The sequence below is a fragment of the Vulpes lagopus genome, chromosome 13 (genome assembly GCF_018345385.1).
Source record: "Vulpes lagopus strain Blue_001 chromosome 13, ASM1834538v1, whole genome shotgun sequence".
NCBI lineage: Eukaryota > Metazoa > Chordata > Mammalia > Carnivora > Canidae > Vulpes > Vulpes lagopus.
Genome location: NC_054836.1, coordinates 14773597 through 14800567, shown reverse-complemented (window position 1 = coordinate 14800567; position 26971 = coordinate 14773597). Strand labels below are relative to the sequence as shown.

Below are 26971 nucleotides of genomic sequence, written 5' to 3'. Positions count from 1 at the left end.
TTTACTAGACATATATCAATGCTAATTTCATGTAATACTGAGAACTGTAGATAAGCCCCTTACTCCTGCTGATTTGGTGCTCCAAAATGGGGGATCTATTATTTGCTTCCTTGTGCCAGGACTGCATGAATTTTTGGAAGTATGAGATCTCTGAGATTAAGTACTTACAATGAAAATAGATTTGAGGATTTTTCTCCCCACATGTTAAGTGATAAAACTCTTATCTCAAGTTTTAGATAATGACAATTTGACATTAAGCTTTGAAAAGTCCTTGGCATTTCTACAATAGAACGGTTGAGAAGACATAAATTACTGCCTCTACATACTCATTCACATGTTATTTACCCACGAAAATAAGAACTCCACTGTTACTATTGATTTATTAGCAATACTAGCTAACTGAGGGTAACTGTGGGAATTAAAAGTAACTATGATCATTTTTAATGGAGTAGTAGATTTTGTGACTTTTTTAAAACAGTATTTTTAAAAATTGAAATTCTTAGCCAAGCTTTCGTACCTTTATTTTGAATCGTTTCTATTTGCAAAGGTAAGCTATGTAAGTTCATGACTGGCAGCTCAAATTTTGTTCTTTTGGGCTTGTTTTCCCAGGAAACCCTTGGGAAATTGATTTGAAATACTGAATGGGAATTCAGCAAATAGACACTAAAAATTTACGATGGAGAAATAAGATGTGACCTAGCCCAGAGAACAAAATGAAAGGTTCGTGCAATAGGGTCAGTAGCTGACTTCAATTTCAGCTCGGTGGTAACCTTCTAATACCTTCTTCCATTGAGTGACAGGATAAGAAGCCAAAAGTAGAAAATCAGCCTAAGTCTCCTGGGCAGAAAGTCAGAAGTTTCCGAAGAAGCCCTGGGAGTGACTTGTAAAGAGCAACATAATTCTCATAGGCATCTGTCGACTTGATTGTTTATGGCTAGCTTGTTCCTTTTTTAAGGCAGCAACAGGGAAAAACAGAGTGAAACTTGAGACTTTTTTAAACAGAAATATTCATCAGAGAATAGAAAAGATTGGAGTTCACATAAGGGACATTTCAACGGATGTTGTCAATACAACACCATTTACTACATTCTTCCAGGTATTGTCTATCTTCCATGATGGCCTGGGGTATGTGATTATTAAAAGTTCTATTCACAAACCTCTTAAGTGCCTTCATTTCAACAGCAGAAATTTTCTTGGGTAAATCAGGTTCTTTTGATTTCTTTGGAGAAACTATTGATTTAATTTTCAAATTAGTTTTTATTTTATTCAGCAGACTACTGACATTAATATTTTAAAATATATAGCATTATTTTGGAGTTTCTTCAGCAACATAATCTACATTTTTTCTTTGTTCATACTAGAGAAAATTAAAAGTAAAATACAAATAAGATAATTGAATTTTACAGGAGAATGAACAGCTTACAGTTTCTGGTCTCTTTTTTCTCATATACTCTTATATGCTGTTTGTATGATAGAAGTGGCTGGAAGCCACACTGTATTTAGTTATACCATACACACTGGCAACACTTTCACTAGCAACTAATATAATTGAATAATAATCAGTAACAACAGCTAACATTTGTTGGAAAAGTACTATGTGTGGGAAGTCCTATTAAGCATTTCACAAGAAGCAACTTAATTGACTGTTTATAACAGTCCTGAGATATAGGTCTTTTTTTTCCCCCAAGTTTTTATTTAAATTCCAGTTAGCTAACATGCAGTGTAATATTAGTTTCAGGTGTAGAACTTAGTGATTTATCCCTTACATACAACACCCAGTGTTCATCAGAAGTGCCCTCCTTAGGGCACCTGGGTGACTCAGTGGGTAAGCATCAACCTTTGGCTCAGGTTGTGATCCCAGGATCCATGGATTGAGTCCTGTATCAGGCTCCCTGCAGGAAGCCTACTCCTCCCTCTGCCTCTGTCTCTCATGAATAAATAAATAAAATCTTTTTTTTTAAAAAAAAGTGCCCTCCTTAATCCTTATCACCCATTTAATTCACCCCTCCACCCACCACCCCTCCAGCCTCAGTTTGCTTTCTATATATATCTTATATGAGGTGCAGCCAGGAAAATTAAACTTTACAGAGATTAAATGATTTGCCCAAGATTATAGGCATCAAAGGTAGCAGGATTGGACTATGAATCTATGTTAGCTTGACTCCTGAGCATATCATCTCTACTCTACATTTCCTCTGGTTAAATGCATGTAAAATTATGTAATAATTGCTAGTTACTGTATTCAAGAAGTTAAAAAGTATAGCTATTTAATTCAATATGACTAAAATTTAGACATTTCCCTTCTTAGTATTAGCACTTTTTATATCATCTGCTCGTAGGAAAACAAACAAATGTGCAAGATGAGGGATGGGATCATTATTATACTTTCATTGACAACAAAACTGTTAGAATTTGGGGCTTTGCTCTCCAATATCTGGGTTAGAAATTCAAATGATGATTGATCAGTGGTTGGAAATATACATCTGGCATTCCTATAATTTGAATGATTTTTTTCAGGCCTGCTCATAGAGCCACTTTGTGGTCATGTTATTTTTTTATACTTTTTATGTTCATGTATAAACACTTTAATTATGTTATTTATTTTTAACACTTTTAATTTACAGAGTTCATTTTATCCCCTACAACTGAGCCCTAGAACACACATTGGGACATGTCTGTCCCAGTTACAGTTACCTTGACTGTTCTGACTTCCTTAGTTCCAAAAATGTGCAGGAATTACTTCTGAAATATTTCAAGGTGTAGCATTTTGAGGATGGTCTATGTATATGGCAGACTTTAAGAAGAAAAATTGACTGTTAATGTCTTACTGGCTTTATTTCTACAAGTGTACAGGACATCTATGGGGAAACTACCTCCAGTTTATCATTTACACCAATTGTTGCATTTTAAATGTATCACAATTTAGAGGCCTAATTTTAATACAAACACTCAGAAGTACTTGACTGGAAATTTATATTGCCATGTTCATTATCCCCACATTTAGATTAATGTCATATCCTAATATGTTTATAAGTAATTCTGTAGTTTTATGGGTATATTTTTTTATCCTACAAAATGGGCTTACACTATAAGATCTTTTTTCTGTCTCATTACTGATAAATGTTCATTGATTTTCTTCATCATCTTTTGAGTATGTTTAAATTTACCAAAAAAAGTGGATCTCATCAATATCTCTGACCACGTACTGATGTTTACAGATGTTCCATGGTAATAATGTTTCTAGGGGATGATAGTTTAATGCTTCCCTGTTGGAGGATAATGAGTTTAAACATCATTTGGAAGCTCAATGATCTCTTTATTTGGAGACTGATTCAGAATATGCTGAAGATCCTAGTTCATTTTGATTTCATGCCAAAACTTTCTGAGAGTGGTAAATTCAGCACAGAATTCAGGGAGTAAATGGAAAATATGTCTAATTTTTGTGACTTGAAATTTAAAGGTGAAGGAACAGATTCTTTTAATTCCTTAGCCTAAGTTTTACAGAACTAACTGAAAGTAGAAAAAAAAAAAAGAGGATTTATCCTCTGAGTTAGTGCACTGATCCCAAATCAATTAATAATGAATGTCTTTGAACAATCTAGGAAGGAAACACATTGTATTTATCATTTGTGTTCACTAACATGGAACATAGGGTCGGGTCCACAGTAGGAAATAAGTATACATTTGTGGAATGAATCAGTTAATATATTAAATTGATTATAATTTATAATTTTGTTTATGATTATAATTAGTTTATAAAGTATAAACCATTCTTTAAATTGAAATCTGATTGTTTTAGGGGCACCTGCGTGGCTCAGTGGTTGTGCATTTGCCTTCGGCTCTGGTTGTGATCCCAGGGTCCTAAAATGGAGTCCCACATCAGGCTCCTCACAAGGACCCTGGTTCTCCCTCTGCCTATGTCTCTGCCTCTCTCTGTGTGTCTCTCATGAATAAATAAATAAAATATTTTTAAATAAATCTGATTGTTTTAAAGGCCGAATAATGCTACAATTAGAAAACCAAAGAATTGGTTGTGTGATCCTACCTAACATAGTACTGAATACACCATATATGTAAAATAAATATTTAATGTATGAATGCATTAGTGAAGTCATCAAAGCAAATACAATTTAAGTGTTTAAACTATCACACTATCTGGTCATAATATCGCATCTTTATCTTTCAAATGATTGTCTTATCAAGGAGTAACCATAGTTTCACTTCTGAATTCTGAAATATGTTTATTTATTACATACAATTTCCTTTTTTCAGTTATCTGTGAAACATTGTTCTTTGGTGACATTTTCTGAAATATGAAATGTTTAGTCATGTAAAATTTGGTTTGATTTTTTTGAAGCCCTAATGTATTTTAGATTTCAGAGTCTTTTGAAAAATAAAACCTAAGGCTGATAGCAGTCTAAAAAAGAAATAGTTCTTTTTTAGAATAGAATAATACCAAACACCCTATGAGATATTATTCACTTTGACCTATTCATTATTTTAAAAGAAGAGAATGCATATTAGCCCAGATCCTAAAGTTTAGCACTATTTGCATGACACTTTTTCCTCAAAATAAAGTGACATGCATTTATTCATGGAAAATGTAGAAAAATAGAGGTAGAAAATTAAGTTCTTGTGACATTTCTGAGCCAAATCAAAGTTTTTGTATTTCTCTAAGCTAAATCAAAGGTATTTTCTCTGCTCTTGGGAAATTGTGAAGGTTTCATAAACCTCACTAAGATTTTAGGGAGATAATTATCTATACTTTTTTAATTGTAGTAATTATGAATAAATATTCTTCATACAAGGGAATAAGTTAAATAGAATGTGTCTATCTAATGTTATTAGATAGAATATTTCTACATGGTATGATTTCTGTACCAGAAGCAATTTAAGGCAATTGCTACTAACTCATATTAGAATAATTGGAATAAATGACATATATTCACTGTGTTGAAATTTGTAGGGAAAAATACTGTTCTTGCAAATCTCTCATAAATTATTCTGGCACTTAAAATCTTTGATTTCAAAAGCTAAGGAAAACTTCATACTCATTAGGAAAGCTATCACAAAAAAAGAAAAACAGAGGGAGGGAGCGAGGGAGGGAGGGAGGGGGAAGGAAAGAAGGAAGGAAGGAAGGAAGGAAGGAAGGAAGGAAGGAAGGAAGGAAGGGAGGGAGGGAGGGAGGGAGGGAGGGAGGGAGGAAGGAAGGAAGGAAGGAAGGAAGGAAGGAAGGAAGGAAAAATGAAAACCAAAAAATAAAGATCAAGTGTTGGTTAGGATGTAGAGAAATAGGAGGCCTCATGCATTCCACAAATAAGTTCAAAGCTCATAAATGTTAAACTATTTTTTAAGATTAAAAATAAATTCTAAGACAAAAATGCACTTGATATTTCTGTTATATTTTTACTGTGATATGATATATCAATAAAAAGTATTAAAACAAACAAGAGCTTCATATTCTGTTAATTTCAGCCAGTTTCAAGTGTGTGTAGAACATATAAAAATCATTGATTTTTTTTCTTTTGTGGTAAACACATGTAATCTAGTGAGAAGCCCATTCATATTTCTTGTCAAACAAAAGCATGTAAAAAGATGTAGATAGAAGATATGTGACATCTCTTCTCATAACTAAAATGTATATATATGTGTATGTGTGTGTATGTATGTAGGTATATATATATATATATATATATATATATATATATATATATATATTTTTTTTTTTTAAGAAAGAAAGAGAAAGGAGAGGTAAAGGGAGAGCAAGAGAGAGAATCTTAAGTAGGCACTATGCTCATTGTGGAGCATGACATGGGACTTGATCCTGAGATCATAACCTGAGCCAAAATCAAGAATCGGACACTTAACCAAGTGAGCCATCCAGGTGCCCCCACTAAAATATATTTTAAAATTTCAAGTTTGGTAATGGGAGTAAAATGACAATGAGCTAACAAAGAGCCTTCATCTTAATACCATCTGTGTGCATCAGATGGAGTACATGTTTTATAGAATGTCTAAGAAAGATGTAAGACTATCTACATATCTAATGATTTGTATAGTTAAAGAATTTACAAATAACAAAGACCTTTGTTGATATGAGTCCTGATAGGGAAGAGCTAGATGAGCTAAAGCAAATGTTAATTGGGTTTTAAAGTAAAAATGTGGCAAAGCAAATTAAATTCTGATACAGACAGAAGAATATTTGACTCTCAAGAGATACCGAGCAGTACAAGTACAAGAACAGACTAGCTAAGTGCTCACTTAGAGAAAAGGCAGTTGCACAGGTACTTTATGCAATATTTGGACAATCTCCAAGATCAGCAAATACCTCAGTTACTTTCTTGGCTTATACAGGGCTTCACACCTAACATAAACATGCGCTAGAATGCCCAACTTTCTCAGATTTTTCAAGTCAGAAATGGTACCTTATAGATGATTGTGTGTAGATTTCTATGGGAGGTCATGCATAAAAAAGAATGGTGATAAATACTCCAATTTGAGAGCACCTATGTGGCTCAGTCAGTTAAGCATCTGCCTTTGGTTCAGGTCATGATCTCAGGGTACTGGACTTGAGCTCCACATTGGGCTCCCTGCTCAGCAAGTAGTCTGCTTTTCCCTCTCCCTCTGCCCCCATCCTCACTTGTACTCTCTCTCACTCTGCTCTCTTTAAAATAAATAAATAAAATCTTAAAAAGAAAAAAAAGTTCAATTTGGTCCTCATTTACTTTAAAATAGTTCATTCATTACTGAATACAATCAATGTTTCCGAAGCACTTGGCAGCTGAAAGCAAGGGTTCATGTTTTATGATTTAACAGACCATTAATGAGAACTTATAATCCAAATATCCCTTTCCTAACACTGAAATATATATCTAAAGAAATATGGTCAAGGTAATGAAACTTTTTGAAAATAACAAATCTTGGGGTGCCTAGTTGGTTCAGTTGGTTAAGCATCTGACTCTTGATTTTGGCTTAGGTCATTACCTCAGGGTCCTGAGATGGAGCCCTGTGTAAGGCTCCAAACTGAGCATGGTGCCTCCTTGAGATTCTCTCTCTCTCTTTATCCCTCTACCCTGTCCCCCACTCCTTTCCCACTCATACATGCTCTCTCTCTCTCTCTCTAAAAAATATTAAATAAAAAATTTTTAAAATAAAGAACAAATCTTAATCATTGCCAGAGATCTGTATCCATAAAGAAGGTCATACTCAGTAGTTAAAAAACATATTTTCCTTTGCAAATGAATTAACAGGAGAATAGGTTGTTTAGCAATACATACAATTGAGAGGAATAAAAATGTGGGATATAATAAAAGATCAAACACACTGAGCTAAGTGGCTCTATGCAGCCTTACCCAAAAAGATCACCAAAGACAAGCGTTAGAATCTTGTAGAACTATGCTCCAGACTGAGTGATTTCTAAGTCTATACACCTCTCTGGAGAAAGGGAGGATTATGGGAAAAGTGGGCAGAGATGCAGTTAGGTCAGACTCTCTAGTGCAGCAGTGATGGGTGCTCTGTAGAACAGCATGCCTAAAGAGTTAGTGGGCTCCATCACAACCTCCTTTGAAATCCTAAGGAAGTGACTGATCATTCTTTATTCATCATTTCTGGGTGCAGAGGTGGGGTGCTCCATTCCCACTCTGTCACACATTTGTCTAGAAGCTGCATTTTCCCTTAAAGAAAATGAAAGTGAAAGGAATTTCATCTTTCTCATCAAAAATGTTCCAATAAATATGTGGTGAGTTACTTTAATGGATAAAGTCAATAAACTATATTCTAGTTCTAGTGGCATTTGTTAAGTTCAAACAAGTCCAGAGGGCTGCCAAAATAGGTATGGAAATATGTAAAAGTGTAGTTAGCTTGCTTGTTTCCTGGGGGGACTTGACTTGTACATTTTTTCCCTCAGATTGAGTGACTAATTTCATGAGAAAATAAACCAATTCACTGAGACAATCCTTTCCAAGAATATGAGTAATCCACTTCCATATAATGACAAGCCACGTTAATCCCCTGTGACTTAGGTCCTTATGCAAAAATTGAAGAAAATGATGCTTTTTGCATATTTCTCAGAGGTACTCCAGGTAGTAATGAGATAGTGTCTTTAGAGCACTAGGGGTTCCCTGAGGAGATGTACAATACAAACTCAAATTACCACTCCATTATGATTTATCTTTGCTTTATATAAACTGTTTACTGTTAGCATTTTCCTTGTAGAAACCTTTTATATTGCTGAAGTGCATTAGCCATGATGTTTATTTCTACTCCTTGCTCGTAAAGGGTCTGAGGCTACAAAAAAGTGAACTCTCAACTGCATTAGGAGCAACTATTGTCTTCCAGGACTAATTTGATCTTCCTTAAATGACTTCCATACAGCAAGCAGCTTAGAAAATGTAAGCAAGAGCTCCCAAGGGACAAGTGAAATCCAACACAGAGTACCAGGAAAGCTAATTTCCAATCTCATGAAGGCATTGGGAGATGGGCCCAACTAACACTACAAAACATACAGAGACAAAGAGACTCTCTCAGCCCTGGCCTTATGTGTAAGGAGCCAAGGTCCCTCTTGTATCCTCTCTCCAAGGCAGCGCTCCAGCAGCTACCATTCTCCTAATCATTTGGGCTCCACGACCAAGAGTCAAAATCATCATATCTCACTTTCAGGGCCCAGGAGAAAGTCTTAGCCATCTTTTCTTTCTCAGGTTTCAAGGCTGCCATCTTAGAAGTTTAGTTACTTCACCTTTTCTAGGGTATTCCAGCCGCCACCGGCTAGGCTGCTTTCCTAGATCTGAACTCTTTTCTACTTTGAACTTACCTACTAAACTTGAACCAACTCCTGCCTCAATGTCAAAACCCTTTATCATTTAAGTTCAAGCATTGTAATGCAGCCATTGAAGACTACAATTTGCATCTCTTGGTTGTTCTTTACTAGCCACAGAATTCTCAAGAAGATTGCTTCTCTAATTCTCAACTCTCTCAGCTGTAAAGTGAGAGAGATAATATTTCCTTCTCCCTCTCTCTAGGGAGTGGTTGTTAGGAATAAGAGAAAATGTAAGCAAAATGTTGAGCACAGTGTCCATCGCTCCATCTGTAACAAATAGCTACCATTGTTGTATAATGTGGCTTCATTCTAGACATGAAAATCACATCTTTTAACAGTGTACAACAATATAATAATAGTAATAGTAGCTAACATTTGTTGAATACCTCTTAGGTGTTGGGTCCTGATATAAGTGCCTTATATATGTCAACCCATTAATTCTCAAAATAGCCTCTTTAATAAATATGTTACTTCCATTTTACTGACAATGGAAGTGTGGCACAGAACCATCACATAATACTTAGGTGACACCAGTAAGATGGGTTGCTGGGACTCAAATCTAGTAAATCTGGCTCCACTACACTGGTTCCCTAATCCAATCTCTCTGCCATTCCCTCCCTTGAACCTCTGGGCTGCTATTTCCCTTTCTTGAAATTTCTTCCCTTTCAACTTCTAGACTCCCACATCTTATGCATCTTTCAAGCCCCACTTCAAGTTCCCTCTTTTCCAGAAAATCTTTCCACTTCTCACTGCATCTATTTTTTTCTGAACTTTAATAATCCTGTGTTACATAGTATGGTACTTAATTACATACTGCATCATGTAATTTAAAAACTTTTTCTCATGCATGTTATTTTTTTCTCTTAGTACCTTCCAGAGCCTCCCTAGTAGCCTAGACACAACTCTTTTATCCTCCCTATACACAGCATGATACTGAGTCCATTTCAATATATTCTTAATGAATACATAGAGATCATTACATATCATTTATTATGCATCATATAACCTTGCCTGTATAATGCATCTGATATATGCTATCTCATTTGAAATTACATGTAATTATTCACACACAAAATTACTCAGTAAGCACTTGATGGGGACTTAGCTTCACCTTCATGTTATCAGGCTTAACCTGCAAGCAAGTTGAGTTACCCTCTGGAACCCTGTATGAACCCAAACTCACACAGTTTCTGAGTCTTCCTCAGAAGAATGAGGAGCCGTGATGAATAAAAACAATTTCTCTGAAGTTTGAGAATACCGAGTTTGATCTACAGAATGCTTGGATTGGTCCGTTTTTTATTTAAGAGATTTTGAGAACTTACAATTTTCTAAGAAGACAATTTCCTTAAGAGTCATACATAAGTAGAGTTCTTACCACCAGGCAATTTCCTCTGACATTTTCTTTAAAATTTCCCATCTTTCCCCCTTCATCAGATGACTCCTCCTTGCAGCTTTTGGTGTTGTGCTAAGTGCTTCCTTCCCCCTCCTCTGTGATTACAGCCTCAAACTTGGCCAGGCAGTTATGAAGTCCACCCTTTAATCAACATTTGTCCGTGTGAGGCATAATTGGTCTTTTCTTCTTACTGGTGATGAGCTGCCTATGCAGGCTGGCAATATTTTATTACTTCTCAGTAATATCTGCCCTCTAAAATTGAAATAATTTAATGTTTGGACTATTTGGGCAGCCTTTCTGATTTTCAAATAAATTGTGCTAAATATAAATCCATGTTTACTGAGAGACCTCCCACAGTGTTGAAGATATTTTGATTATCTTTTAAATTAGAACAAACCAGACTTAGATATTGGGCTTTTTTAATCTAATTCTCTATAAAAAGTAGTGCATAAAGTCAATTTCAGTTCTATGTTCCCTCAAATCAAAGATCTTCACAGATAGGTGGACTTGCCTTTATCTTGTCTAAGGAGAGCAGACATGATTCCAAAGCCATAGCACTTCTGGCTTCTGGACCAAGTTTCTAACAGTCCAAAGAAGGGGAAATTTATAAAGTGTGTTCTTATGCTTCTGTAGGGAAAATATAAATGAGATTAAAAGTAGTTCATGAAACATTTCTTCGAAACTATAGGCTACATCTGAGTTTCATACTTGGGCTTATAGAAGGATTTCATAATTAGTCGTTGGTTCCTAAAATACAGGAAACTGGCATAACAAAATTTCTTCCATTTTTTTCCTGTAGTAATAAAATACCCTATTTCCTAAGGAAAAAGATAAACATTAATGAACTCTACCGTGCTGCTCAGTGAGCTACACATTTTCCACATATATAATTTTACTGTAGATATTTCTGTGGAAATTTTAATCCTGTTCCATGGATTAGTGAAATAGGTGATTATGTTTCCCCATGACATCACTGGAATCACAATTTTTAATATCAGTTCTCTTTAAGGGGTCTTCAAAAATATGTACATTTTAACTGTGACAACATCAGGGTCACTTGTTGGTTGTTGTTGTTGAACTAGGTCAGGGAAAACTCAGAAAGGGGCCTGTCTTCCTGCTGTCCCATTCCACACCTCTGTAGGTGAAGATCTTCTCCCCACTCCCTGCACCAGCATGAAAATCACCTCAGGTTTTTTAGCTTTTCCTTCCACTCTGGGAAAATAAATGTTACTTTTGGTTTTAGTTGAGAGAGAGAGAGAGAGAGAGAGAGAGAGAAGGAATCCACTTCTTCATTATAAAAAATATACGTTTTTTCCCTCTCCTGTAAGGAGACTAGCTTAGGCTAGTCCCAACCTAGTAAATCTGAAAATGCTTCTTCTCTATGACTCATTTCACCTCCCTCCTTCCTTGCTCACAGTGCTATTTCTGACTCTCGAGGTCAGACCTGGTGAAACGAAGATTCATGAAGGACAGCAAAGCCTGACATGGCTGGTACAATTGTAAGCAGCATCCAAGCATTCTCCATAGCAGGTGCCGAGCGAGTTTCTATTTCCTTCTTGGATGTATTTGTGATTTCCTCAGAGATACTTTCTCTAGGCCATCTTCTGTATTACGGTTCCCTTGATGTAGACAGCGCCTCCTCCAGTCAAGCTGCTTTGTTCCACCTGGAATGCCTGCTCTTCTCCTGAGGCATTTGTGTTTAGGTCATCCTCCAGGGATACGTCCCTTCAGAATAGCAGATGGGCCACAACTTTCTAACACAAGTTCCTCAGACTGTTCCCAGGATAAAGGGCCCCTCAGGGGCCTTTCCAGTGAGATGCAACCTTATTCTCTCTACACTATGGGCATGTACACCATTCCAGTTAATCTTTTGCTTTTTTGACTTGGTGACAATCAGATAGTAATACCACTGGAACTGATTTCATATCTCAAGATATAAGGTACCAAGTATGGTTTATTAAAGGCATGAGATTTGATCAAGGTTATATTTCTGCATACTTTATTAATATGTCAAAAGATCAGAAATGTGAATTCCAAGATGCCTATGTTCTATTGAGTGAAAAGAACATTTCCAGAGTCCAGTCCATTGTACCTGCTCTTCAAATTGCCAGTGCTCACCATGAGCCTTTGGTCATTATTGCTACAGATGTTGAAGGAGAAACTCTGAGCATACTCATTTTGAATAGGCTAAAAGTTGGTCTTAAAGCGGTAGCAGTCTAAGCTCTGGGTTTTGGTGCCAGTAGAACCAGCTCGAAGGTGTGACTAATGCTATTGCTGGTGCAATGTTTGGAGAAGGACTGACTCTAAATCTTGAAGATGCTCAGCCTCATGACTTGGGAAAAGTGGTAGAGATCATTGTGACCAAAGATGATGCCATGCATTTAAAAGGAAAAGGTGACAAGGCTCAAGCTGAAAAACATATTTAAGAAATCACTAAGCAGTGAGATATCACAATTGATGAATATGAAAAGTTGAAAGAATACCTGACAAAACTCTCAGATGGAGTAACTATACTGAAACTTAGTGAGACAAGTGATTTTAAGTGAATGAAAAGAAAGAAAGAGTTGGAGATAGCCTCAATGCTACATGAGCTGCTGTTGAAGAAGACATTATTCTGGGAAGAGATTGAACACTGCTTCAGTGCATTCCAGCCTTGGAATCAATAACTACAGCTAATGAAGATCAAAAAAAATGAAATAGAAATTATTAAGAGAACACTCAAAATTATTCTAGTGACCAGTGCTAAGAATGCAGATGTTGAAGGATTAATGATGGTTGAGAAAATTATGCAAAGATCCTCAGAAGTCTGTTATGATGCTGTGCTTAGAGATTTGTGAATGTGCTAGAAAAAAGAATCAATGATCCAACTAAAGTTTAAGAACTACTTTACTGGATGCTGCTGGAGTGACCTCTGTTAGTGACAGTGGTAGTTGCAGTCATCAGAATTCCTAAAGAAAAGAAGGACACTGGAACACATAGAATGGGTAGAATGGGAGGTGGTATGGAAGGTTGCATGGAAGGTAGATTACTAGAATTGTGCTTTACCATTATTAATAAACTGTGAGAGGAAACTCAGAGGCAGAGCTCCTTAGCAATAACTCAACAATAATAATAATAACTCCTCAACACTAACTTCAGAGAAGTCAGCTGAAGGAAATGACTGAAGAAAAGGATGGCTGATGTTGAAGAAAATCACTACAAGCATGGGGCACCTGGATGCTCAGGTGGCTGAGCCTCCAACTCTTGGTTTCAGCACAGGTCCTGATTTCAGGGTTGTGAGATCCCGCCCCATGTTACGTTCCACTCTCAACATGACACCTGCTCAACATTCTTTCTCTCCTTCTCCTCCCAACCCTTACGCACTCATGCTCTCTCTCTCTCTAAAAATAAATAAAGCTTAGAAAAAAAAGAAAATCACTCCAATGGCCAGTTACTGGTTTCAGTTGACAACATATAATGGTTTATTTCTGTTATTGTCCGTGCCTACAGATAATTTATTTTTTATTTTTGAATAAAGACATTTATACATTCCTGATAAACTGAATGTAAGAGCCATGTACCAATGTACTGCTTTCAACTTAAACCACTGAGACATTTTTACTATTATTCTGTTTAAATCAGGATTTTAGTGAGTGCTTGCTCAGATGAAAAGTTAAGAAGCAGCCTTTCTGTGGAGAGAAACAATAATTGTGTAAAAGTAGAGAAATATCCAGTTATGTGACAACTTCTGTGAAATAAGATTTATTTAAAGTTAAAAAGCGGGATGCCTGCGTGGCTCAGTGGTTGAGCATCTGCCTTTGGCTCAGGGTGTGATCCTGGAGTCCTGGGATCGAGTCCCACATCCGGCTTCCTGCAGGGAGTCTGCTTCTCCCTCTGCCCATGTCTTTGCCTCTGTGTGTCTCTCACTAATAAATAAAATCTTTTTTAAAAAAAGTTAAAAAGAAAAAAAAAAAACAGCACATGTTCTAGAGCCACGTGACTGACCTGGGTTCAAATCCTGCTCAACCATCAACCTGCTTGTAACCATGAGAAAGTTAAATTTTCCATGTCTGCTATCCTAATCTGTGAAAAGGCGTACTAATAATTACTGGTGTTTAACCTCATCAAATAATATGGGGGAGGGTTAAATATAAATGCGTTTAACACAGTTCCTAGCATGTAATAAGCACATAAAAAGTGTTAGCTATCACTTACATAAGAATCTGGAACCTGCTGTATTATTCTCTGCCTTGGAGACCTCAAGCCCAAATAGAAAGAAAAGATATGTTTCTGATCTGTTTCAGAGAAGATACTGTTCCATCAGATTTCTTGAATATAGAACATTTATTTTCATTCCTTCCCAGTTTCCCAAATGATTTGTGGCAGTTTTTAATAAGTGATAAGTATGCAATAACAACATTACAATAAAGATGAAAGCCACAATGTCATGTATCTGAGTGAGGTAGATAATTATACCAGCAATGTAAACCAATGGAATTTTCTAAAACGGAGTATTTATTTTAACCTCAGACATAATGGATACCATAATGACCAAAGAAAATACAACACTGGGTAATTCTCATCTAACAAAGAGATAGCACTCTGCTGAGTTACTTGAACTTCTTAAAATTTTGAATATGTAAGAGAGCTTTTTTCTATAATGTTTCAAATATAAAGGGAGGAGCACTAAAGATAAAAAATAGCCTTCAAAAGGTCCTTTTTGAGAACTGTCTTGAATATATGTGAGGACTGATATTCAAATATGGATGAAATCAGGGGTTTTCAAACTTCGGTACATATAAGAAACACCTAGTAATTAAATGCAGGTTCGTAGGCCCATCCCTGGAAGTAACGGGTGCAGAGTGACCAAGAATCAGCAGTAGACAAGCAGTACAAGGGAAGTCTGCTGCAAGGAGGGCTCAGATCTCACTCAGAAACACTCAGCCAAACGTGTGCATGGCTGCTCTCACTTGGCACCAACCACGTAGGAACCACACATAAGACAGAGTTAGGAAAGTTCTTATTTCAGTGCAGCAAGCTTTCTTGGGAAGGTTCAGATCCCATGCCAATAGGCTCTCCTGTTAGTTTCAGAATTAAATGGGAACTTTTTGAATAAATTTTCGTTCATTTATTTTCTCAAGTAATGATGCATCAAATGCAAAGACAACAATTTAGAGTAGAAAATACAAATAATGAGAAAATATCTTTAATTACAAAATGTGCATGTCTATTAGAAAAATATAAACAGAAAAAAAAGAAAAAAAAAGGAGAAAAAAAGAAAACTATAAACAGGGGCACCTGGGTGGCTCAGTCAGTTAAGCATCTGCCTTCAGCTCAGGTCATGATCCCAGAGTCCTGGGATGGAGTCCTGCATTGGGCTCCCTGCTTAGTGGGGAGCCTGCTTCTCCCTCACCTTCTGCCTGCCACTCCCCCTGCTTGTACTCTCTCTCTCTCTCTTCTCTCTATCAATAAATAAATAAGTAATCTTAAAAAATATAAACAAAGTATATGAAAAGATGGGGCACTAAGACATTCCACATGAGAGAGAAGGAATGGCCAAATAAATGAAAAGACGTTCGACCTCATTATTAATAAATTCAAACTGAAATAATGAAACACCACTTTCTTCTAACAGAATGAGAAAGGAAAAAATATGTCTGTTAATGCTTTCATAGTGATAAGAGGATGGGCAAAAGGGCATATCTGCACACTTAATGTTGGAGAGAAAATTGCTGCATTTTCTTAAAGGAGATCTAGAAATATGTTTAAAATTTTATAAGTGCTAAATTTTGGCTAAGTTTAACATTTACACATCTCAGGGCTTGAACCTGAAAAAAATAATTGTGAAATGTAAAAAATATGTTAGGTTTAGCAATGTTCATCAAAGTACTTTTTGTCCTAGGAAAAAACTGAAGATCTTAAATGCCCAACAATTGTAATTGGTTAAAAATTATAATATTTGTCACAATGCAATACTATGAAAATATGAAATACTATGATGTGTAATTAGGATGTCCACAAAAACACCCACAAAAATATTTAATTGCTGAAAAGTTATGAAAGATCATATACAGTATGATCATTTTTTCTATAGAAAAACAGATTGCATGTGGTAGAAAAAAATCCTGTGGGCTTTAGATAAGATAAAAATGAATTTTAGGGCTGCCTGGGTGGCTCAGTGGTTGAGTGTCTGCTTTTGGCTCAGGTTGTGATCCTGGGGTCCTGGAATCGAGTTTTGCATTGGGCTTCTCACAGGGAGGCTGCTTCTCCCTCTGCCTATGTCTCTGCCTCTCTCTCTATGTTTCTTATGAGTAAATAAATATTTTTTAAATGGATATTAGATTATTTTTCTTTTATCTTTAACTTGTAATTGCCTGAATTTATCAACATAAAGTACAACTATATCTTTTTCCTTAAAACTGTTAATTATATTTAAAACATGTGATTTGATCACATAAAATATGTGATGTATATGAACCTCAAAATATATTATTTAGTAGCATAGCACTATAGTTTTTATCTGGCACCAAAAAGAAATACATATTATCTGGGTTTACATTTCCTTCAACTACTTTCTTATCTTAGAAATCTAGCTGTTGTAGAAGTATCAGGTAGTTGTATAAAAATCAAAATTGAGTGTATAGACACATTCTGACCTGTACTTTTAAGTGTACTATAGAACTTTCCCAAGAAGGAAACATTCTGATCATTGAGGCACTTTCAGTATTTTTTCTTCAATGCCTCAGAGATTTTCACTCTCAAAATAACTCTACCTTGAACAATGCAATAACTTGGAGAAAAAAAAAAACTGTTTTGGGAGTTGTGCTCTTCCAATGTTGTAAGAAGAAAAATAGTCCAAAAAAATAAATCCAAGACAAAAAAAATTACCACTCAATTGTTTTACTTTCATAGTTTCTTGAAGAGTTCATTTCTGCATTTTTAGGAGGCTCCTGAAAATCAATATCAATATTTACTTATCTCTTCTAGTGTTTTCCCAAAATGAATAATGTTTTGAAGTAAACATTTGCCTTGACACAATTTGTATTTGAGCCAGAGAATGTTTTGTCTTTGGTTAACTTATAAGCTGCTCTATTTTTCAGAATCCATCAGGTACAGTTGGGACTTATGATCATTATCATTATTGAAGCTCCTTGTCTTTGTGGGCTGTTTTGCAATTTATAAAACATTTTCACACACAATGCATTACTTTCATTTTTATTTTTTGACATCCTTGAGATAGGTAGAGCAGGGATCATTTTCTTCAGAGAAATGTGAGTTACAAAAGTAAATCTACTTATGTAAGATCTATTTATCATGTCACTGTCTCAGTATACTAATGGTGCTTTAATGACCTAAAGGTCTTCATGTGGGATCACATAGTATATAATTTACAGAAGAGATGGAAGATCTAGTATCAAATCTTGGTAAGTAAAGAATCCATGGACTTCATGGAGGAGATGAACAGCTGAGCCTTTGTGTGTTCCAAAATCACAGGGTCACCAAAAGAAAATCAAACTTATTTTTTTTAAGAAGCAAAAAGCTTTAAGTTCCAAAATTGGACATAAAGCTTAGATACTTCTTTTCTAATGCCTAATGATATACTCTAAACTGATATTCATGTTTTTAGCATGAATGAGTCTGAAAAATTATTTACAAGATAAGTAGAGATTATTAATAAAACAGAAGTTCAGCAATCTGTGTAGGAATTACTTTGTGCACTGACTAGAGATTGGTTCTAATCCAAAACTGGCATTAGTTTCACTTCCCAGAAGCTTTAAAACTGACTAATCCAATATTTCCCAAAGAATATTCCATGACCGCAGAATCATCAAGAAGTTTCACTTGAAAAGAGATTTAGAGTTGCATATTTGTAGAAAATCCAATATGTGACACTACCCTTTTGGACATCCATAAGGAAAACTGGTATACTATAGACTACCATATAAAGTTGTTTATGCAATATGCACTGTCCCAAATTTTTCAATTCCTTCTCCTAAAATCTATTTTCTTAAAAAATACCTATTAAGATTTCATGGAACCAGAATACCAATATGTTACTTGAGTCTTTTTTAGCCCAGAAACAAACCAATTTTGAAATAATAATGGAAGAAAAATATGTGCTATAAAATACATTTTGTTCACTCATAAGCACTGTATGATACTCATTTTAAATTATCTTAGATTATTCGAATTTCAGCATAGTGCTCTAAAATTACCAGTTGCAGTCACTTGGGAGCAAAGGATGCAAAGGAGCTGCACAGAAATAGTTATTGTTGTCATTTACTTCCTGTGTTCTATAGCAAACATATCAAGACCTAGAGGCAAGCACTGTAGGAAAAACAGGTATCATTCATTACTCTAGAAATAACAAAGACTTAGTCCTTAAGCATTCAAAAAAATGCATGCTTAATTTTTAAATTTTATTTCGTAACTAAAAAAAACTAAACTAAAACCTGTGGTCAAGTTTCTTCCCTCCTTAATGAAACACTTATGAGTGATGGTAACCAATATTGGTTAACTAAGACAATTAGGATTTTTTTTTAAATGAAATTGAAAAAAAAAAAAGAGAGAGAGAGAAAGCTTTACCTTGGTAGGAATTGGTTTCTTTAACTAAATGATTAAGGAAAATGACAAAAACAAGAAGTTTAGAAGTCAATTCAAGTATAATTTATTTTGATAATTTCTACTTCTCTATATATAAAATGTGTGGCCCATTAGTTCACATGTGTATATACGTATTTCATACATATATATTCACATCAATATCTACATCTATAGGATGCAGTAGAGTATGTTCATAGGGCCACTTCAGGAAATGGATTACTTCTGTTTACTATAAAATATTGGTATACCATTAAGTTCTAAACTTCTATTTAGCTCTTCTCCTTGATGCTATTTACAGATGTGACAGCCAGCCCAGCACTGGAATCAGGCCTGCTGTTAGACACCCCCTAAGCTTAAGAGATTAAGAAGAAAGCCAAGTAGTTTCCCTGACATCTGTCATAGTGACAGGCCAAAATTAACTGCAGCTGGAAAGAACAAGGCACTCTTGTCTCTAGAGTTTTCTTCTTGACAAGAGTGAAGGTCAATCATGATGCCAAATATTGGTTATGGGTGTAACAAAAAACCTAGCACTACCCAACCAGTCCTAGAACTTCCTGCAAATGTGGACAAAGAGAAGAAAGATCCTTAGATGAGAGCAAGTCTTTCTGGGTTGAGACTGCCCCTCACATTTTCTTCAAGGACCTTGAAGTCATCAAAAACCAGAAAAAGGTACTTTTGAAATACCAATCAGTTCCCTTTGTGCATTTGGTCCTAAATAAAAACCCAAATCTCTACTGACCATCACCTATAGACCACACTATAAAATTATAATCAGTGATTTTTGAGACAGGCTCAGAGAGTTTCACTATTTTCTCTTCATCTAAACATTAACAAATGGCTTATTCTGACTAGGGCTCAGTTTTCTCAGCTATAAATGAGGGATCACTCTCATTTCACCAGGTTGTAATGTGGTTAAAGATTATATATGTGAAGCACTTAACACAATTACTGGTTTACATTAAGTCCTTCATGGTAACTAATGTTACTGTATTACTGGTATTCAAGTCTACCTGTTGCCCAGGGAGAGCTCTAGGAAAACAGCTCTCACTCCTCTATGTTACTTTGCTATGCACTTTCACGTGTGGTTGATCAGTATCCTTCCTATAAATTCCCCCAACCAAAGCCTCTTCCCTTGTGTCCTCATCACCATGGACAGCCTTTCTATGTAGGACAGAGTTAGTTTACAGCTAGACTGGGAACGTGTTTCCTTATTTCTGGGGATGCTTGGATTCCCCTCTTTGACTATTTTAAGAGAAAAACAGTGGTCAGGGTGCCTGGGTAGCTCAGTTGATTAAGTGTCCGCCTTGGGTTCAGGTCACGATCTCAGGGTCCTGGGATGGAGCCCTGCATTGGGCTCCCTGTTCAGCGGAGAGTCTGTTTCTCCCTCCCCCTCTGTGCCCTCTCTCTCCTTCCTCCTCCCCTCTTTCTGTCAAGTAAATAAAATATTTTTTAAAAGGGAGAAAGAGAGAAAAACAGTGGGACTTATAATGTGCTATTTAAACACAGAACTCCCCATCTATCCTGAGAACCAATGTGTTTACTTATGCTTTCTCCCAGCATAACCCATTAAACAGGCTGGCTTAATTAGTGATAACAGGATCAAATGTATCCCGCTGGTAACTTTTACCTTAGCTCTCCCCAACCCAAGATTTGCTGCATTTGGTAATGGCAAATTGTGGGTGCTAAATGGACATTAAATCTCATTACCATCTCAATTATCTTTTTGTGCCTTGTTCCTAACAAATAAATTTATCTCTTAAGGGCAGATAAAATGTCTTAGTCACCTTAGTATCCTGTTGCTAGCACAGTGCTTAACACAAAGCAAGACCTTTATTACACTTTTTACACTGAACTGAATAGAGCCAGAAAGAGTTTCATGTATCAATTTCTAAGAGATCATCAAACATCTCCAATGATTTGAGCATCAGGGAGGATCTTGACATGCAGAATAATTTACTTGCTATATAGTAATACATCTTAAGTGCTCTATAGACTTGAACATGTAGGTGGCATGCATACATTTCATTTTTTAAAAAGATTTTATTTATTTATTTGACAGACAGAGGATGAGGGAGGACAGAAGAAGAGGGAGAAGCCAACTTCCCCCTGAGCAGGGAGCCCCATGCAGGGCTTGATCCCAGGACCCCAGGATCAAGACCCGAGAGGCAGACACTTAATTGACTGAGCCACCCATGTGCCCCAACATACGTTTCATTTACTTGCTGGTCCTCTTGCCCCTACCCCGAACTCACAACTGAGCTATTCAAAATAATAGTAAAACTCTCTCCCTTCTTTCCTTCTTTCTTCCACAAATGTCTACTTAGTGACTACTCACAAGCACTACACTGAGTCCAGGGGGCTCAGAATTGAATAAGATATTTCTAGTATCTTCTAGGAATTTGTATTCTCTTGACATAAGAAACAAGTAAATCTACCTTTCAAGTACACTGTGAAAAGTAGTGGAAACACAGTATATACTGGATTCTCTATAGGAGCACAGAGGTGGGGCAGGGATGACTTTATGTAGATATTGGGGTGGCTATAACCAGAGCAGATCTTGTGGAATGGACAAAGAATGACTGGGAGACAAACAGGACCATGGAATACTGTTTCAGGAAACTAGAATGTGACAAGGAATGTAATGCTTCAAAGTTGACTAGAGATGTAAGACAAAGCCAAGGTACAAGAATATGAATTTTTATGAGGTTACGTAAGACACAGCTTGCTTAGATTTACAATGAATTGCCAGTAAGTAGAGAAAAATGAGAATTGTTGATAAAGTATGTTCCCCGAGGGGGTAGGAGAACCTGCCATCCAAACCACACTAATCATGATAAAGCCTAATGAAGGGGTAAAGAAACTTTATATCTTCAAGAGATTAGATGAGAGCCATAGAAGCATTAATGGATTCCTGGAACAGTGGCAAATCCAGGGCAGCCCAGTCAGAAGGACTGTCCCCAGTGAAGGCAATAAGGGGTGCATTGTCTACAGAGAATTTTTATATAACAATACCTATTAAAAGTCTAATTTGGGGGGCACCTGGGTGGCTCAGTGGTTGAGCATCTGCCTTTGGCTCAGGTCATGATCCCAGAGTTCTGGGATCGAGTCCCACATCGGGCTCCCCGCGGGGAGCCTGCTTCTCCCTCTGCCTGTGTCTCTGCCTCTCTCTGTGTCTCTCATGAATAAATAAACCTTAAAAAAAGTTTGATTTTTATTAGCCCCTTATACTGTCAATTCTAAGCAATATTAGTAATAAAATTTTGACTGATCAAAGTTTTAAATCAATGCTGCCCAACAAAATGTTATGAAATGATATACATGTTCTATATCTGTGTTATCCAACACTGTAGTCACTAGCTACTTGTCGTTGTTCAGCATGTAAATGTAGTTAATGTGACTGAGGAACTGAAGTTTCTGTTTATTTAATTTGGATAAATTTAAATTTAATATAAATAGCGCTGTGTAGCCAGTGGTTACCATATTGGACATCATAGTTCTACAAATATTATGGTTACTGCTATGTTTCAACTATATAGATAAATAAAAAAATATATATATAATATTATGTTCACACAATATATAATAACATACATATCCATATTTGGACACATATATAATTTTAATTAGCATTTTATTACTTATATTTTAATAAACACTATGGAGCATAGAAGTTAATTCAGATAATTTCTAGTTCTATGGTTGACCTCAACACACAGACACCCAGGCGCATACTATTTATTTTGCAAATAAGTTCATAGCAATTTGGAATCATTACAGTTTGTTCCTATGCAGTTCATGTCTCTGTGGCACTATCTAGATTTGAATTCAAACAGTAATTTATAAAAAGACATCAATGGCATAACTACAAAAATAGAGTATGAGAAGTGGATTTACTTTAATATTGCCTTTCTATAACTCTTTGGAGTCTATGTGTTAAAACTTTGTAAGTTTGAGGAAGACTTGTAATGTTATAATCCACTATGATGAAAGATTAATACACATAGATCTTTAAAAAATGTATTAACGTACTTTAAAAATAAAATATATTACTTTTCTGTACTATAACATTTATTTCTTCATCATATACATTTAGGTAAAAGTTCAATCACAATTCTTAACTGCATTACTTTTCTGGCATTTTCTGCATTATTTTCATCATTTGTTTCATTTCATGATCATTACTAAAAATAATTCTGAAATATAGAGGAAAATATTTAAAACAAGCTGTCAAGTCTGCTAGGTACACCATGCTGGAGTCATCTTCACAACGTACATATAGTCTTGACAGAATATAAATTTGACCAGGTAAAATTATAGGAAGAACTCACATTATTCTTATAATATGGATCTAAGCCCTACAGGAAACCAGAGACCTTCAAGACTTCTAATCTAAAAAGCAAATTCTTGCTCTAACCACAAACCAATTAGCTCTCAACTGGTTTGCCATACTCTTGAGGAACAGATGGCATGGTAGTAGGACACAGAGCACAAACTGTAAATTAACATCTTGGCTTTGCCACCTCTCAGGCAAGTTCTTCAATCTTTCTGGATCTCAGCTGCTGCCCTGTTAAGATGGGGAAATTGCAGGTATATTTTGTGATGACTAACTCAGATAATATATGTACAATATCTTAGACAGTAGATGCCACAGAAAGTGGTGTCTCTATTTTTATTAGAAAAAGCAACACAGAGTCACAAAACATCTGGCTTAGCAGTGATTATTAACATACTCGAATATCTTACCCTAATGAAAAGACTATTTTAAAATTATAATCCTTAATACTATTATGATTTTCCTTTACAAAATGTTTAAAGTGTTTTCAAAAACTGTTATCTTTGGACACATCAACAAAATAGAAGTTAAAAAAAAAAAAGCCCTAAACTAAAATTCAACTCATTGAATGTAAGGCTAAGATTAAAGGTAGTTTAGAAGTTTGTTTGTTTTTTTTTTTTTTTTAATTTGGGGGAAGAATAGAGTCTTTGTTGTTTTTAAGGATGGAAAAAGGTATTATTTTAAGAAAGTAAAAGTAATTTTCTGTGATATCTCTTTTTGTGCCTCATGAAGGCCATTTTATTAGTATCTGTATTCCTGTTCCATCTCTTTTCTCACTCCATTAGATGGGAAAAGATGCTAGCCAGGTCAAAGGAACCCAACTCACATGGGTATAAACTTTGCTAGCAATATTGAACATGTTGAATAAGCAAACAAAAATAGAGAAAATCAGAAACTGGTATTTTTTTAAAATTATGTAATTTTAATAGGCTTTATGCCTTAGTAGTTTCCCATGTTAGGATTATCAAATAAGGTGGATCCTGAGTAATTAGCTTGTTTGATGGAAGTAACTGGGCACAGCCAGGTGCTATGCATGTTTCAGGTTCCTTATTCTATCTTCCACTTCTCTTCACTAAAATTCCCTAGTTCAGAGACATGCTTTTGACTTACAGAAGGGAAGAGCAAATTGAGTACAGAGAAGACAAATTGTACTTTCAAGTGTATGAGAGTTAGAGGTGAGAGTCCTTTGGGTAAGTAGTTTTATGATTATTGATTTATTCTGATTATGAGGAAGAATGGGAAAAAGCAAACTGAGTTAATATTTCCATACCTCATACTTGATAGAAGTATTTTTTTGCTAAAAGGGTTGTTCAGTGAAAAAAGGCCTCCTGAAATTTATAAGTTGATCAAACAGAGATAAACAGAATAATATTTTTACCTTGAAGCTGACAATCCTTCCCTACACTTTTATTTTAATCTACTTGTGAGACATGGAAGAAAAAAAAAAATACCTGTTTCAGACCCGTTGAAAGATCCTGATGTGATTTTTTGGTGGGTGGGGTCTAGGCCAAGCATCAGTAATTTTCAATATCTTTAGTTAATCTTGTTATGCAGCCAGGATGGGATATCATTGTGAATGACACTAAAGACTAGGGTGGCAACATGTAATCATGTCTGTCAAGAGCCCAGTACGGTGTCTGGAACATGGGAAGTACTCAAAATGTTATATCTCTTTTCTCTTTCATTGAAGTGAGTCTAAAGATGATCTCTTAATTGATGCAGTAGCTTATCAAATTTAAGAGTGCATATGTTGAAAAAATGGTACTTTGACCTAGACATGACTGGGAATGGATCATAGAATTCTGCACAGTTGGGCTTCCTTTTTTGTCAGATTTGTCATTGTCATCATCATCACCATCATCACTATTACCACAGACCTCATCTAATCTCTGTGGATTCCTTCCTGCAACACAACTCTAGAGTGATGAATGGGGAGAGGGTGGACATTGGACAAAAGTGTGACAAAGACAAGTATTAATGAGGGCTTGGGGTTCTCCAGTGTTCTGCCCAAACAAGTTTAAACCTGCTTACATTTCAGTTAATAACTAAAATAAGGGAAAGATAATAAATAGCTTGTTAGTGCACTTTAAGATGGAACTTAATTTCATAACATTAAAAGTATGAGAACCAGAGGCACTTTATGTAATGCCTTTTTTTTCCTTTCTTTTGAAAACTCATTACATTGCACTATAAAACTGAGGAAGTAACATTTTGCTTTTATTTAATCAATGATAGGCCCTATTTCATTATTTGCTAAATGGCATTTTCCCTGTAATTTCTGAGAGGAGATGGATTTTGCAAAATGTGAAAATGTTCAAAACTTTATTTCCTATATACAAAGTTAAATGGCCCAAGGAGTATGAGATTATTACAATAATTAATGAAATGAATCTATTATTGAGATAGTACTGAGTGGATATAGGAAAGACCTAGGTGGACCTAGGGCCTACAACCTGCCTCCCAGTTCTGACTTAATATTCCAAGGAGAGGATATTTAATTGTTCTGTGCCTTAATTATTTGAGCTACAAAGTGGGAACACAAAATGTTATAAAATAATTGTAAGATTAAGAGTTTAGCAGGTGGTAACATTAAAAAAAAAAAAAAGTATGCCAAAGCTCAAAAAAAAAAAAAAAAAAAAGCTCTTACTCTGTACTTGAAAGAAAGTGTAGTATCCAGTTTCTTTCTGGTCTAAGACAGATTGTTCCTTGATTGCATTTTGTTATTCTCAAATGCAAACCCATTCCTCCAGGCACAAAATAATTTCTCCTATTGTATATTCAGCTTACAACAGAATCAAAAGTCCTCTGACAAATGGTACATTTTCCATCACTTTTAAAGGTAGTGGGACAGAAGAAAAAGTATTTGTGAACAATCCTGAGAATATGTCACAAAACTCAAACTCCAAAAACTCTACTGGAACATTTTTTTTTAAATTTCAAAGTATGATTTTATATGTATGTGCAAACTATGAAAGAAAGCATCATGATTACAACCTTTCAAAGCTCATTTTTCAACAGTCACATGGCTGATGATTATGGGCATGTGAATATGAAATTTTCTCACTGCCAAAAATACCGTAAGTTTAATATACCTACAATTCAGTCAAGACAGTATCAATAATATGGCTGAAAAGCATCACAATTTGAACCTTTTCAGATTTCACCCCATTGAGCAAATTACTTGAATTTATCCAACTGGGTATCATACTGGGTAATGGCTGTATTTTGAGTCAGGATTGGAGAAAATCTTTAAAAAGTACAATCCCAATTACTTTAAAAAGTAACCAGAGAGTTAATCAGTTACAGTAAATAAGCTACGAGAACATAAAATATAGTTTTTTAAAAAATAACTTGGAAAATTCCCTTATCTAGTTAATATTTAAGTTGAAAGAAACAGGAGATTCATCCTGGCATTACATAAGGCAGTAGCTGTCCTACCTATTTTTCTCTGTAGATGATGCATGGGACCTTTAGCAGATTCCTAATGGCTGCTATAACATATCACTACAAACTTGGTAGCTTGGAATAACAGAAACTTTTTCTGTCACACTTTAGGAGGTTAGAGGTCCAAAATCAGTATCACTGGGCCAAAATCATGTTGTCAACTGGAACACACTCCCCCTGGAAGCTCTAGTAGAGAATCTGCCCCTTGCCTCTTCCAGAATTCCTCAGTTTGTGGCACATCATTCCAATCTTCAAGGCTATCATCTTTACATCATCTTCTCTCTGTGTAGTCCAATTTGACTCTTCCTCCCACTTATAAAGATACACATGATTGCATTTAGGGTTCATCATGATAACCTAAGATATAGCTCTATCTCAATATCCTTAATCACATCTGCAAAGT

General features: G+C 35.6%; 1 protein-coding gene and 1 pseudogene across 1 annotated transcript in view; one reads left to right on the top strand and one right to left on the bottom strand.

Moving 5' to 3' along the window:
• Positions 1-13272, top strand: part of LOC121474928 — a 28104-nt pseudogene extending 14832 nt beyond the window's left edge.
• Positions 1-26971, bottom strand: part of ZNF804B (zinc finger protein 804B) — a 488693-nt gene that overhangs the window by 141050 nt on the left and 320672 nt on the right. The window lies entirely within an intron of this gene.